Source organism: Aulostomus chinensis, chromosome 18, assembly GCF_037954235.1.
Source record: "Aulostomus chinensis isolate RoL2024-O1b breed Wild chromosome 18, RoL_Achi_v1.0, whole genome shotgun sequence".
Classification (NCBI taxonomy): Eukaryota; Metazoa; Chordata; class Actinopteri; order Syngnathiformes; family Aulostomidae; genus Aulostomus; species Aulostomus chinensis.
In genome coordinates this window covers 12,461,123-12,474,340 of record NC_141337.1, presented here as the reverse complement: position 1 = coordinate 12,474,340, position 13,218 = coordinate 12,461,123, and the positions used below count along the sequence as shown (strand labels likewise).

At 42.4% G+C, this 13,218-nt stretch overlaps 1 long non-coding RNA gene across 1 annotated transcript in view; it reads left to right on the top strand.

The window, feature by feature from the left end:
• Positions 1 to 9,688, top strand: part of LOC147245197 (uncharacterized) — a 34,976-nt gene extending 25,288 nt beyond the window's left edge. The window contains exons 3-4 of the long non-coding RNA XR_015110047.1: positions 9,318 to 9,468; positions 9,568 to 9,688. This is a non-coding gene — a long non-coding RNA (uncharacterized LOC147245197). The remainder of the gene's footprint in view (positions 1 to 9,317; positions 9,469 to 9,567) is intronic.
• Positions 9,689 to 13,218: the final 3,530 nt, after the last annotated feature.

Sequence of the window (13,218 nt, the reverse complement as noted above, 5' to 3'; positions counted from 1 at the left end):
GTCAGGTTGTAACTAAGATATAATCTTGATAAAGGACAACACATGAATATATTAAGTGTTATTTGAACAAGCAGTGCTCTTTGAATTAGGGGTTTTTGTTATCTCCTCTATTTTTTTATGCTTTTCTCGTTGGCACGGTCGATAACGGCTTGTCCTTCTGGCGGGCTGCGGTTTGTAGTGAAGCACTGCTGAATGCGATTTATTTAATTGGAAATGAACACTTTTTCATTAGTAAGAAAGTCAGGGAAAGTTTGTTTTTTGTGTTTGTAGCTGTTATGACCGTGAATTGAGTTGCGTTGAACCCAAAATAGTCCTCAGTGTATGTTTTAATCCGTCTCTAGATGTAGAATTTATATGAGAAAGCAGAAAAAAAGCTAGCATGCCTAAATTGGGAATTTGTGCTTATGTCTGTTTGAATTTCTCAAAGTGTCAGTTGCTGTGCAAGTGGGACAATGCGTCCCTTCAAAAAGGGGACACACGTATGTATAAATTTCAAACTATAATGTGACAATGATATTCAAATCTAATCCCCGCTGACATAAATCTCTCCCTGATATTCTATTCCATGTGAAAACATGTCAAACCTTTCGAAGAAACAAACAAAAAAAAAACTACGATCCCTTTCACGATGGGATCTCTTCCCAAAATAACTCAAAGAGAGGAAGTGATATACGGAAAGAAAAAGAAAAGGGAGCAATCTTCCCTCGTCTGATTCTGTTGTATGTTCCACGTTGCTCTTATACACATTTGGAAATCGTCGGGCTTGTCGGAGGCAGATGAAGCTATCGGCTTCTTTGCTGTGCGACAGACAGTGAAAGGTGTCACAGCGGGTTTTTGTTTGGAGCTCCCTTCTTATTTTGTCAAACTAAGACTAAGGAGCAGGCATCTGTCTGATACCTGTTAGGAAATGTAGAAAATGAAAAACTTCAAAGCCAGATGGCCTTGGCTCAATACAGATTATGAACCCGGCTCTGTGCAGCTTTTACCAAGCACCCAGACATTTGTTTTTTCTAAAAGTGCTTCATCAATCTGTATTTTTGAAGAGGCTTTTTTTTTTAACCTGAAACAGGAAGCTGTGTGTGTGTGTGTGTGTGTGGGGGGGGGGGGCAGTAGTTCATGTGGGATGCTCTCTTAACATGGTGTGCAGTATTTCCCCGCTGCCCATCACAGCCGACATCTCCTATCAGCTCAAGGGGCCTGCAGAGCTTAAATGTCAGCCAGCATTAATGGACGCTCGTACCCTGGACGCACGGGACGGGGAACCAGAGGCAAAGTCACCGCGGCAGATGACAGGTTCAAATATGACAGGTCCCATGGGAGAAAGGGGACAAGCTATCACCATGGCAACACTATCTCCTCCCAGATCCCCAACAGCTACAGTGAGCGAGTAGCTGGCAGAGGTGAAGTGGGAGTACTGACAGAGCAGAGATGACAACTTTCACTTCAAAGTTGATGGGATAAAGTTATTTCCCTTTCATGCTGCAACTGGTGAGCGCTAGGATGAAGTAACTTTACTTTTTTAAGCACTCTCACTCTCTGAGCGAGGGTTAAGAAGTCAGCGGGGATTGAACGCTTATCCTAAGTCGAGTTTCCCATCTCAATTCATACAATTCAGGTCATTCCGATTGTGAGCAGGGATATAAGAGGAACTGTTGTCCGTGGAAACGAGCATCAATTGAATGTTCAGGAAAAATAATATAAAAAAACAAAAAAAAACCCTTAGACGCACTGTCATGGTTTTGAAGATGGTTTATAGGTTTTGCAGGTGTATGGCTCCGTTTTGCAAAACTTGACTCAGTTTGTTTCACTATTGCTGTGTTGTTGTTTTTTTTCGTTTTGTTTTTTTTTCTTCTTCTTTCGGGACTTCTGTGTTAGATCACACTTACTCATCCCCGGTTATATCACTTAACTGTGTCTCTTCTGTAATAGGAAGAATAAAACTGCAGAATTTGTTCACGTTATGCGAGCTCGCACATTTAAAAAGAAACGGCTAATTAATTGTCGTGTAAGAATTGGCACCAAGGAAGAAAATGATATGAGTAATCTATGCAAATGGTCTGTTTTACATAATCGGAGTATTTAATACAACGTACAAGGTTATTGCACAAAGGAAAACTTGCCTAATAGCAAAATATTGCAAATATTTATTGGTTCACTTTGCTGCTATTTTTTAAAGAACAACAATGACAGCCTGTAAACATTTCTTCTATTTTCTGTATTATTTCAGTGTCTGCAGTTTTTTTTCTCTTGCGACTCTTATTATTGCATTCCTTTCAAACACTCAAGTGGTTTTTTTTTTGTGTTTTTTTTTGCAACGGCAGACTCTCCAGGTTTTCATTGGGATTTAGGTCAGGACTCTCTTGCCGGCCAGTTTAAATCATCCATCTTTTTTCTTTTCAATCATTCTTTTTGTGCTTTCTTGATGTTCGTTTCGGGTCATTGTCCTGCTGATAGACCTAAAACCTCAGCTTCAAACCCAGTTTTTCTTCCACCGGGTTACACATTTTGCTCCGAGATGCTTTGATAAGTCTTGTGATTTCATCATTCCTTTGATAGATTCAATGCCTCCAGCACCAGAGGCAGCAAAGCAACCACACAGCATGACAGCAGCTCCGCCGTATTTTACTGTAGGTAGGCTGCTCTTTTCCTCATGGGCTTTATTTTGACTTCTCTCATGGAGTTACAGCTTAGTACAACTGTGATGAAAATAAAGAGAGAAACTGGGAAACGCCCCCCTTTTCATGCAGTAAACCATCATTCGCAGGTTAATAAAGGTGGGATGAACACTGGCAATTAAGCTCAGGTGAGTCATCGGTGATGATTTGATTTGTGCTGCTGCAGGGCTGCTGCAGCCTTCCTCTGCTGCTGTAGCGCCGCTGCTACTGCTGCACATTGTTCCCCACGTAGTACTTCATAAGCAAGCTTGTCCAGGAAGTATCTTAACAGTTTTATGACTGTGAAACCTCTGAATAACTTTATGAACCATTGAAACAGGGAATTTAAGACCTTTGGTGATTGCTTGGTGGCCTTTGCGAGTGTTCAGCTTTCTTGTCTTCACCATTGTGAAAAGGAATTTGTGAAGTAACACCCCCCCCCCCTTTTTTTATGAAGTAAATCGATCATACAGGTCATGAGAATACAGTCTTATTTGATTTTTTATTTCGTTTGACAAACTTATATACATTTATCATCACTGTAACAATTATTGCACCCAGCGTACTTTTAAAAATAATGATTTCTTCTTCTTTGATTCACTTTATCGACGCATACCTCCGCTGAGGAGGGAGTGTCCTCTCCTGCCTGCGTCTGTTTGTCAGCAGGATTTTGTCTTTATGAATGAATTGGCTAATAGAAAGAGGATGGGTGATATTAGAAGGAAATTCAATCATATTCCTTGTATGATTGTGAGATCTTTAAAAGAAGAATGTTTTGGTCTCCGGAGTTTCATGGTTGAAGAACAATATTTTATTTGATGGTCGTTATCTCCCATGAATGTGATATTAAAGTTACTTCAGTCAGACATTTCACATCAGAAATATTTATTACAAAGCAGACCGTTGTTGGAGTTCGGTGTCTCCCTGCGTGTGTCCCGTCGGAGCCTGCAGGTGGATGCAGGGGTGGTGGTGGTGGGGCTGATCAGCAAGTGGTGATGGAGGGCAGGCAGATGGAGGGATGACAGTTTCCTGCGTTTCAAATAAGCTGCCAAACTGGGTGGTGAGAGACAGAGAAAGAGAGAGAGACAGAGAGAGAGAGAAAGAGAGAGAGACAGAAAGAAAGAGAGAGACAGAAAGAAAGAGAGACAGAGAGAGACGTAGTGTAGCTTTGCCTCCTTTTTTTTCCTGGCAGTTCGGAAGAAAATGTATGAATGGATTTTGCTGATCGTACATTCACATCCTGTGTTGTGTATCCATACTTTGTGTTCTCTCTGAGTGCTTTCTAGTTTCTTGACATTTGGATATTTAATGAATTATTCAGACAACAAAATTCCATCCATCCAACCATTGTCAATTATTCTATGAAGGGTCGCTGGCTGGATCTTATCCCATCTGTCATCGGGTGAGAGGCGGGGTCACCCCTGAGTCGCCGCCAGTCCCTCACAGGGCTCTCAAGTGGAGCCAGACAACCATTCACGTTCGCATCCACACCGATGGCTAATTCAGAGTCGTAATTCAGCAGTGGCAACAGTTCTGACAACAAGTCCTCCAATGGTTCTGAGCACAACTATTATTTCCAGCTATTAATAACAGACCAATACTTCAAGCCGCTTCATACATGCAAATATCCCATCAACACCTTCATCCCTGAGGTATTTCTCCTGGGCGGAGCTGAACACCCCACCACACACACACACACACACACCCTGCATCGCACAGTCCCGTGGTTTGATCACTCATCGTGTCAGAGTCCATAACGCTGAGCATCTCTTCCTGTGATCTCGCCATCCCTCCATCCCTCCATCCCCTCATCTCTTTATCCCTGCCACCTGCTGCTGACTACCTGCTCAGCATCACGCTTGTGGCCGTCGCTCTGGTGAATCAGAATCCCGCTGAGCTACCTTGGCCCGAATAACTCCCACACCAGACATTTCACACATGGCCACACAATACACACAAACCCACGCGTGCACAAAGAAGACACACGATGAGTACCAAACCCGTGAGTCACCTCGCGCTTCAGTGGCTTCTCCTTACGACACACAGAGACAAAAACAACAAAAAAAATCAAACAAAAATTAAGACGGAAACTTGTACAAATGTTTGGTGTGACAGATGCACAGATGGAGCAAAAATAAAATAAAAAGTGTCAGACAGACTTGTAATAATTCACAGTTTTCATAACTCAGCCCAACAACATCTCCTCGTAACAGCTTGTAATACTGCGGTTATAGACGGTTCATCAAAACAGACAAATCAAAAACCAAAAGTATGACCTTGCCGACAAAACCAGTGGAGCTGATCTGCAGTAAATACTAGCTAATGATGGGCTGAGCTTTGAATACGTTTAATGTGAAAAAAATCTGCAAGTTATAGTTCAAGTAGACAACGGCAAAGTACTTTTCCCCTCTCACAGGAAAATACTCTGTATTTAATACACCCTTTTCAATAACTGTCAAGCCCCTGCCAACTGATTTGTGCTGCTGCAGGGCTCCTGTAACTCTGCTGCTGCACACTGGCAAAGATCCCCGTGTAGCATTTCATAAGCACGCCTGCTTGCCAACGGTGATGTCGCTTCAGGACGACTTCATGTTTGTGTGTGTGTGTGTGTTTGTGGGGGGGGGGGGGGGGTAATCATGTTTGCGATCCACTCCCCACCCGCTGAAGTCATTCAGTGACTCCCTCCATTCTTCATGTTGGCCTCCAAAACCGCCTCAAGCCAGAGGGAAGATCACGAGCTTCGGTTTGTTGGTGTTTGTTGTGCTTGTCAATGTGCTGCAGATCTGCTTGTTGGCAAAGTCTGCTAACTGCTAAACTCTGCTGCAATCTACATATTTGTGTTAGAATTAATTATAGATGAATCACTCATGATTAGAGAGTGTCTTTTGGTGCTTGACGGGTTTTTTGTTGTTGTTGTTGTTGCTATGTGAGTTTAGGTAAATATTCTACGTTGCCTCTCTGAAAATATCATCCAAGTGAACCTGTGTTCTGTTCTGGCACCGACGCCCGGATGTCCTTAGCGAGACTTCGAAAATGTTTGCTGTTGTCTTTGTGGTTACAAAGCTGCGTGTTTTTAAGGCAACGGTTGCAGCTGTCGTTGAAGCAAGGATGTTAGGTGTTCTAACGAGACGTTGTGGGTGTCCAGGCATCAAGAATGAGTGTTTTCAGTTTGATGTGTGTACAGTTACAGGACGCATTGTGTAGTTTTTGCGCAGTGTTAGGACAGCTGCAGCTGTGATTCTGGCAACAAAAATGCATGTTTGGGGTTTTTTTTTTAGTGAAATGTCAAAAAAAAAAAGTTTTTAGTCAGATGTTAGGACAGTCGAAACAGTCGCTCTGCCAACAAAACTGGAATTATTTTACTGAGATGTTGGAATATTTGTAACCATTTTTATTGATGCATTTGCCCATGTTTGAACACTACTGACTCCTGGCTGTTTTTATTGTTTGCCAAAACCCTAACCAGACCTAAAACACGACGGATTCTCTGCAGCATATTTAAAACTTTATATTTTCCACTGAAAATAAAAGGAGGCAACAAAATTTTGTTTGAGGTTTTGGCGCGGACGGGCTGATTGCTTGTGTTTGGACATTATTATAGGCGCACACAAAAAAAAAGTGCATAATTTGTCCTAATTCATATAAATGTTTCATGGGATGTCGCACCATTTGTTTTCGGACAAGAGATGAAGAAGCTCTTCTGGGATGCGGCGGCAGAAAGTGATGATGTAGTATTTTCATCGGATGGTCTGAGTTTTTTTAGCAGGGGAATGGTCACTCGGTGGTTTGCGCTGCCATCCCATTTATCATAGAGTTCACATAATGACATCAGGCTCTGCATCAAAGGGCTGAGTCTTTATTGTCACCCTCTAAATCTCAGCTAACTTTGCAGTAAAACTCATAGTTTTTTTAGTACTTCTAAGCCTCATCCTTGGAAAAGGATAACGGAGGACATGACACATCCGGGTAAATGTATTTATATGACGGAAGATAATTAATGTCCCACATGAGAGTAATTTTTTTAATCATTTTATGCGGCAGCTAAATGTAGGATAGATGCCCCCCCCCCTTAAAAAAAAACAAAAGAAAGGAAAAGAGGAGGGACTTCTGCCAGCCAGTTGCTTTGATGCTGAGTGTGGCATCGATCAGAGGTGTTCAAGTGACTCATCCAGCTCGGACTGAAGAGATCTTGAGTTTAAGAGATGACTCGGGTCTTGACACGGCGCCATATAACACATGACTCACTTGATGGTCACGAGATGTTCTGAAGTGTCAGGCTCTTCCTTCAGATCTACAGTACACTGATGCAGCTTTTCACCCTCTCGCTTGACATTCAGGGAGAGATTCGTATCCTCCGCAGTCTTGTGTTAATTTATCTGTTATTGGGCAAATTCTAATGAACGTGCCTTAAGGTTTTCAGTCTTATTCCACCGTATGTTACATTTCAAATAGATGGGGCTTTGTTCTGAAGTGTTTACTACATTGCTCTCGAGGCTGTGAAAGTTGCATCATGTGGAAGGGCAATAAGATTTAATTCACAGTCTGTGGCCTGACACGTGGCTCTTAATGACTGGCCTGTTAATGAAAACAAACATGGTGGCTCAGAGGTTGACATTATGTATTTTGCATGCTGCCATAGGGAATGACCGCCCACAAACACCACCTGGGTCGCCATTTGTGCTCAGCTATAAGACTGAGTCAGTGTGTGTCTGTGCATGTGCTTTGCTTTACAAGTTTTAATAGATGATTTAAAAAAAAAAAAAAAAGTTCTTGCAAGAGTGCAGTCAGGCCCCTCAGTGAAACATTGATGGATATTAAGCTCTTAACTGATTACCTCTTTTTATATTTTAATAATTTCCTCAGTGAATGTGTGTGTGTGTGTGTGTGTGTGTGTGTGTGGTCCCTTTGTGATCAGAATACAAACTTTAAATTACACAGCTGAAAATCAATTAACCTCTTGAGTAAGAAAAGTCCACCCAGCAAAAGTTTTGCGAGATGATGTAGCGTGCCTCATTTGAAGGTGATCTGTACTTTGACTTGTTCCTGGCGTGTTTATTGCTTCAAGTGGATCTGCTACCATCAGATACTACTTGATGCCTCCAGCTTGGAAAATGCACAGATTTCGAGCCTCAAAGCAACACAAATGGCCACTACAGAGGGCACAACAATATTGCGTCCGTGTGTTGCATGGTAATTACAGTCTGATTTTCATTCTAGCCTTTCGAGGCAGCATGACTTATGCATAACATGTTCTAATTCCCAACTCGACTCGCCAAGTTCTTGAGAAAACCTGTCACTGATGCCGTGTTGTCTTTCTCTCTAGAAACGTGGTATCATTAACCCAGGCTGAAAACATGGCGTCAGTGACGGTTAGAACAACTTGGTATGTTGATGCTTCAGGAGACTTGGATTACAGCAGACGAGCAGCACGGAGGAATTTTATGGATTTATTACATATTTTTGTACGTTTAAAAGTCGGTCTCCATTCACTGCAGTTGGTTGGAAGAGCACTGCTGCGCCGTTTCCTGTAAAACCCCTGCAGTGTTTTGTGGACTAAAAAAAAAAATTCGCTTGACATTCCATTGACATGACGCTGAGTAAATGCTGACTGCATTTACATTTTTGGCTGAGCTAAACCTTTAATAATCTATCCTGGCTCTGCTTTCTCTTGTTTTTCTTGCAACCTTTAGTCGATCCTGATTTTGGGGGTCTAAAATAGTCGTATGTGCTTGTTTGACATTGAAGACCCTAAAATGAATCCTTTCTACCATTGAACTCTGAAGTATTCTACCAGAGTTGTCCTGACTGAAGTATGCACTGAAGTTGACAACATAAGAAGAGCAGCAGTTCTCAGCCAGTATATGACGATCAATAAAGTAGATCAGCACTCCTCAGACACAGTCAATGAAGACTTGACCTGAATCCCCATGAAGAAAAGATTTATTGCAGAGCTGTTTATCACATGCCTGTATATCATATCGCTACGCATCTCCTAACCGCATTCAGACAGTCGAATATGTCTTCGATTTGAGTTTCCTGTCAAAATCTCTTCAACCAGTGTAAACCGCGAGCGGATTAATATCATACAGACGCAGCGAAGGCGTCGGTGCCATTTAAGTGTTCATCTGGGATGCAAATAACTGCACATCTCAAAGGGCCTGCTTCCATCTCATAATATCATAACTGTTGTTTGCCAACTGTGTGGCTGTTTTTGATTAGAAGCTGGCGCCAAGGTCCAGCTGTGAGGTAGGGGTTTGGGGGTTTGGGGGTTTGAGGGGTGGGCATGGAGCTACAGGCTTGGCAGCGCCCACACCCAAGGGACACAGGAGATTGAGACAGAACCTTCTGGATGTTTTAAGGTTGCCAAATGTCGCCTGGAACCAACTTAAAGATGTCTGGGCCCAGCAGACACCAGCTAAGACAACGTTGACAGCTGTGTGTTTTTCAGGGCATCCAGTGGGCTTCACTTTCTGGAAAATCAGACACTGAGCGGCATTAAAGCTTTGAATTTTCTCACCACAAACACTTTTATATGTGTCTGCTTACTGCTCAAACACACAAAGCAAGAACCAGTTGTACATCTTAATAAATCAGTCTCATTGAATCCAATCCAGCAATAAAACCGTACGAATGACTGCGATATAAAATAAGTTGTCTTCACAGGAGAATCAAGTATCAAAGTCTTGCCATCAAGTCTGGAGTCATGCAAAGGGCTGGAAGTGCCACTTCATGTCGGACAGGCTTCCGTCTGTGATGGCGTCTCACACTTATCCCAGATAAAAGGTCAAGACCACATAGATGGTGACATGTTTGAGTAAGTTTGCAGTGACAGTACCACACAAGGAAACAGATATTCTCTACCTTCTCAGGTGGACGCTCACTGAAGCGCCAATGATTTTATGTTTCTCATCAGGATTCAGAGCAGCTTGTGGTCACCTTGAGTCCAAAAGAACATCTTGATATATAACCGGGGTGCTCAAAAACCTCACCCAAAATAAAATAAAATAAAATAAAGAAAATGCCAAACATGGTGATTTACAGTATCAGTTTCTATTCCAACTTTTTTTATACTAACGACTGTGTCTGTTATGATTGAGCAGGCCTAATCTATAGTGACAAAAAACAAAACAAACACATTTCCCCCCCCAAGCGAATATCTTGCTTTACTTTGAAGCTGCAGCATGCCTTCATGCAGGGTTAGCAGAGGACACGTCTGAGTGGAAATGCAGCACGTGGTTGTGATTTATCAGACAAACTCACCAGCAGAAACATCGCTGTTTGCCGATTTCCTTTATCTGCTTTATCCGCTACGATGCTCCCCTGCAGCTGATTTTTACTGATTAAATTCTGCATTCAAGCATATCTTGGCTCAGTGAAATGTTGGCTTTCCATCCACAACTGCCTTGTATTTTTCATCTGATAATGAGCCTTTTTCTCTCTCTCTCTCTTTTTTTTTGACATTTCAGTGGATGGTCTCCACTGCGCAGTTCTTAAAAATCGTTGTTGCTCTTGATGACAACATTCATATCTCACAATAGACGCAACTGAGGCGCAGTGCAGGGGGTCTGGAGCTTTATGTTCTCAATAATGTATAGAAGTATGTGTGGAAGCAAACCTCACAAATTTCCCCTGTAGCGAGATAATTGATTCTGATTTTTTTGCTATTCAATACTAGAATAAAGACCTACTGTATACACTGGTGCTCAGCAACTGCTAAGATTTTTTTTGTTGTTGCCTGTATTTGTTAAGGATTTACCTCTGCATATGTGAAATATAATACAAGTGTATTTGATGATTTTCACATTCACGTACCATTGAGGGAATTCATTGGTAAAGTCACTCAATATACTCCACCGCTCCTGTGCAAAAGAGGGGGAAAAAAAAGACCACAAAAAAAAAATCCCGGAGTTTTTACTGGACAGTTGACAGCTCAGGTTTTGTGTCAACAAGCTGTGAAATTATTTTTCTCTTGAGCACAGAGATGAAATATTAAAATCTTTTAGCCGTTGTCAAGTGCAAGTAAGGGCTCGAATGCAGAATCACAGGCAAGAATTTATTACAAATAAATTTACAAGATGGTCCAAACAGGCTGAGATAACACATGAAGAGAGAAATAGTCCAAGTTCAGAACAGATGGAGAGGAAGGAAAGAAAAAAAAATGGCGAAAGCACAATAGATAATTGTGCAAACGACGGAGGTGAACCGACTGGTACATAGCGGGACTAATGAGGGAACGGAGTGAGCGGGAATAATGAGTTGACCATGAGGAGGGCAAGGAAGCAGAGCTAAGGCACAGCTGGGAAGAGCTGCAGGCAGGTGTCGGGTGGAATGATAAACTTTGATGATAACTTTATTTGTGTAACACCTCTCAAAGCAAAATTGCAGCTCAAACTCCTCTGCAGAAAAAACAGATATGAAAATTAAAAACATGTTAAAAGAGAATATGGAAAAGAGCATAAAACCAGAATGCGTATCGTTAAAACAGAAAATAAAATTAGAATAAAAACATAGTTTCCGCAGTTTTGGATGTAATTTGCATAATCTCCATCACCGATCTTCCTGCTGAAACGTAAAAGTATTGTAGGTCAGCCACTGGAAGGACGTAACGGCATATGTCGCGTTGGAAAGGGGCACATTTTAGGGAGTGGAGCTGGGATATGTACAGTGTGTAGCCCACTTGCCCTGGTTACCCGTAGTCCAGTTAAGCTGATTACCTTGTCACTTGTACACTGTTTACTCAGACACCATTTATTCCATCCATCCATTTTCTACCGCTTATCCTTAAGGGTCGCGGGGGGGCTGGATCCTATCCCAGCAGCTTCATGTGAGAGGCGGGGTTCACCCTGGACAGGTCACCAGTCCATCACAGGACCAACACATAGAGACAGACAACCATTCACACTCACAGTCACACCTACGGTCAATTTAGAGTATCAATCAGCCTCGTCCCCTCTTGATGTCTTTGGACTGTGGGAGGAAGCTGGAGTACCAGAGAGAACCCACACAGGAACAGGGAGAACATGGAGACTCACACAGAAAGATCCCATTCTTGAGTCGGGGCTCGAACCCGGAACCTTCTTGCTGTGAGGCAACATTTCTCACCACTGCACCACCGTGCCGCCTCCACTTATTCCAATCGATCTAATTCCTTCGGTCCATTGGTAAAACTTTACCAGCCTTCTGATTATCCCCTTCCTGTTTGTGTCAAACTGGAAATGACGAGGACGCTGGGTGTTACAGGCTTCCGGAGTGATCTTGATGGTGGTTGACTCACTCTCTGAGCCCTCCGAGGGTGGATGTCACAAAAGATCCCTTAATAGGCTTTCCAGAGAAATGGAACCAGACTTGTTGCAGTGGTGCTGGTGGTGGTGGCGAGTTCCCCTGAGTGGACGTGGGCATGTTGAATGACTAATATAACAGACAAACACATAAACACAAAGCAGGAAGCAGAAACACACTTTGATGAAAGTAGCAGCTAATGAACTACAATCAGAATCTACAGTGAACCTTTAATGGTTTGAGTATCACTTACACTCTTGCAGAGGAGATCTCGCATCGCCTCATCACATCATATTAATTAGCTATCATTAGTGCAATGCCCCTAATTAGCATAACACCCTAATGGAGCCTTCACCCGAAGGGTTTTTTTTTTTGGCAGGGTATTTTTCTTCTAATTCTGGGAAGCAGCAGCTGAAGGCCTCATAGGTGTGACTCTTCCTTTCCTCCTCTCCACCTCTCCTCTCTCCTCTGAGTGCCACAGGCTTTTGGAAAAAGCCCAAATTTAAGAGTGTGCCATGCTGGATAAATGGAGCAGAACATATCCCAGAGATCAGAGACTAGCACTGCAGCGCTGTTGTCTGAGCAGATATAAGCTGGCTGAGATAAAGTCCAGCGATTGTTAAATGTAAAAATATCTGGTATTAAAGAACCTTGATTTGACTTGGAATGAAAAATATCAAGAGGCTAAAAGTAGACATTTAACAGCCGCCAAGGAGGTGGTTTGATGAAGTTTTCAGTGGCTTTTGTCTGACTTTTAAACCGATGATGCAAAACTACGAGGCAGATTTTCACCTTTCCTTTACCTTTCAACTTTCCAGAGGGGGTCAGCAAAGCACCAACGCAGCTATAAAAAGTCATTATTTTGTTTCCATTGGGTTTGGCTGAGGTATGCGCTCTTCAAGTTCTCTATTTGTGTCTGTGTTTTACTTTCATACAAAAAAACTAAGCTGCATAATTCATACATTTACAAGTTCTGCAGAGGCATTTTTGATCAACCACAGCCCACAGTGCTAACCTCACTGACAAATACACTGTATTTCTTGTCAGCTTGCGTTTCGACAGTGGAATTCTAGGAGGTTTTCTCTGCAAATATGGCCACTGCCCTTCAGCTCACTCAGACTGTTATAACTGCAAAGGCTTTCAGCGGTGGATCAACGCTAAACTCAGTCACTGTTGTGTTCCCTCATTCCATGACTTAAAATCGTTGGGATTTTCATACACTAATTTCTCCAATTCGTCCCTCACAGCTTCTGCCACGGAGGGAAAAGGTGAACGCCTTTGTATA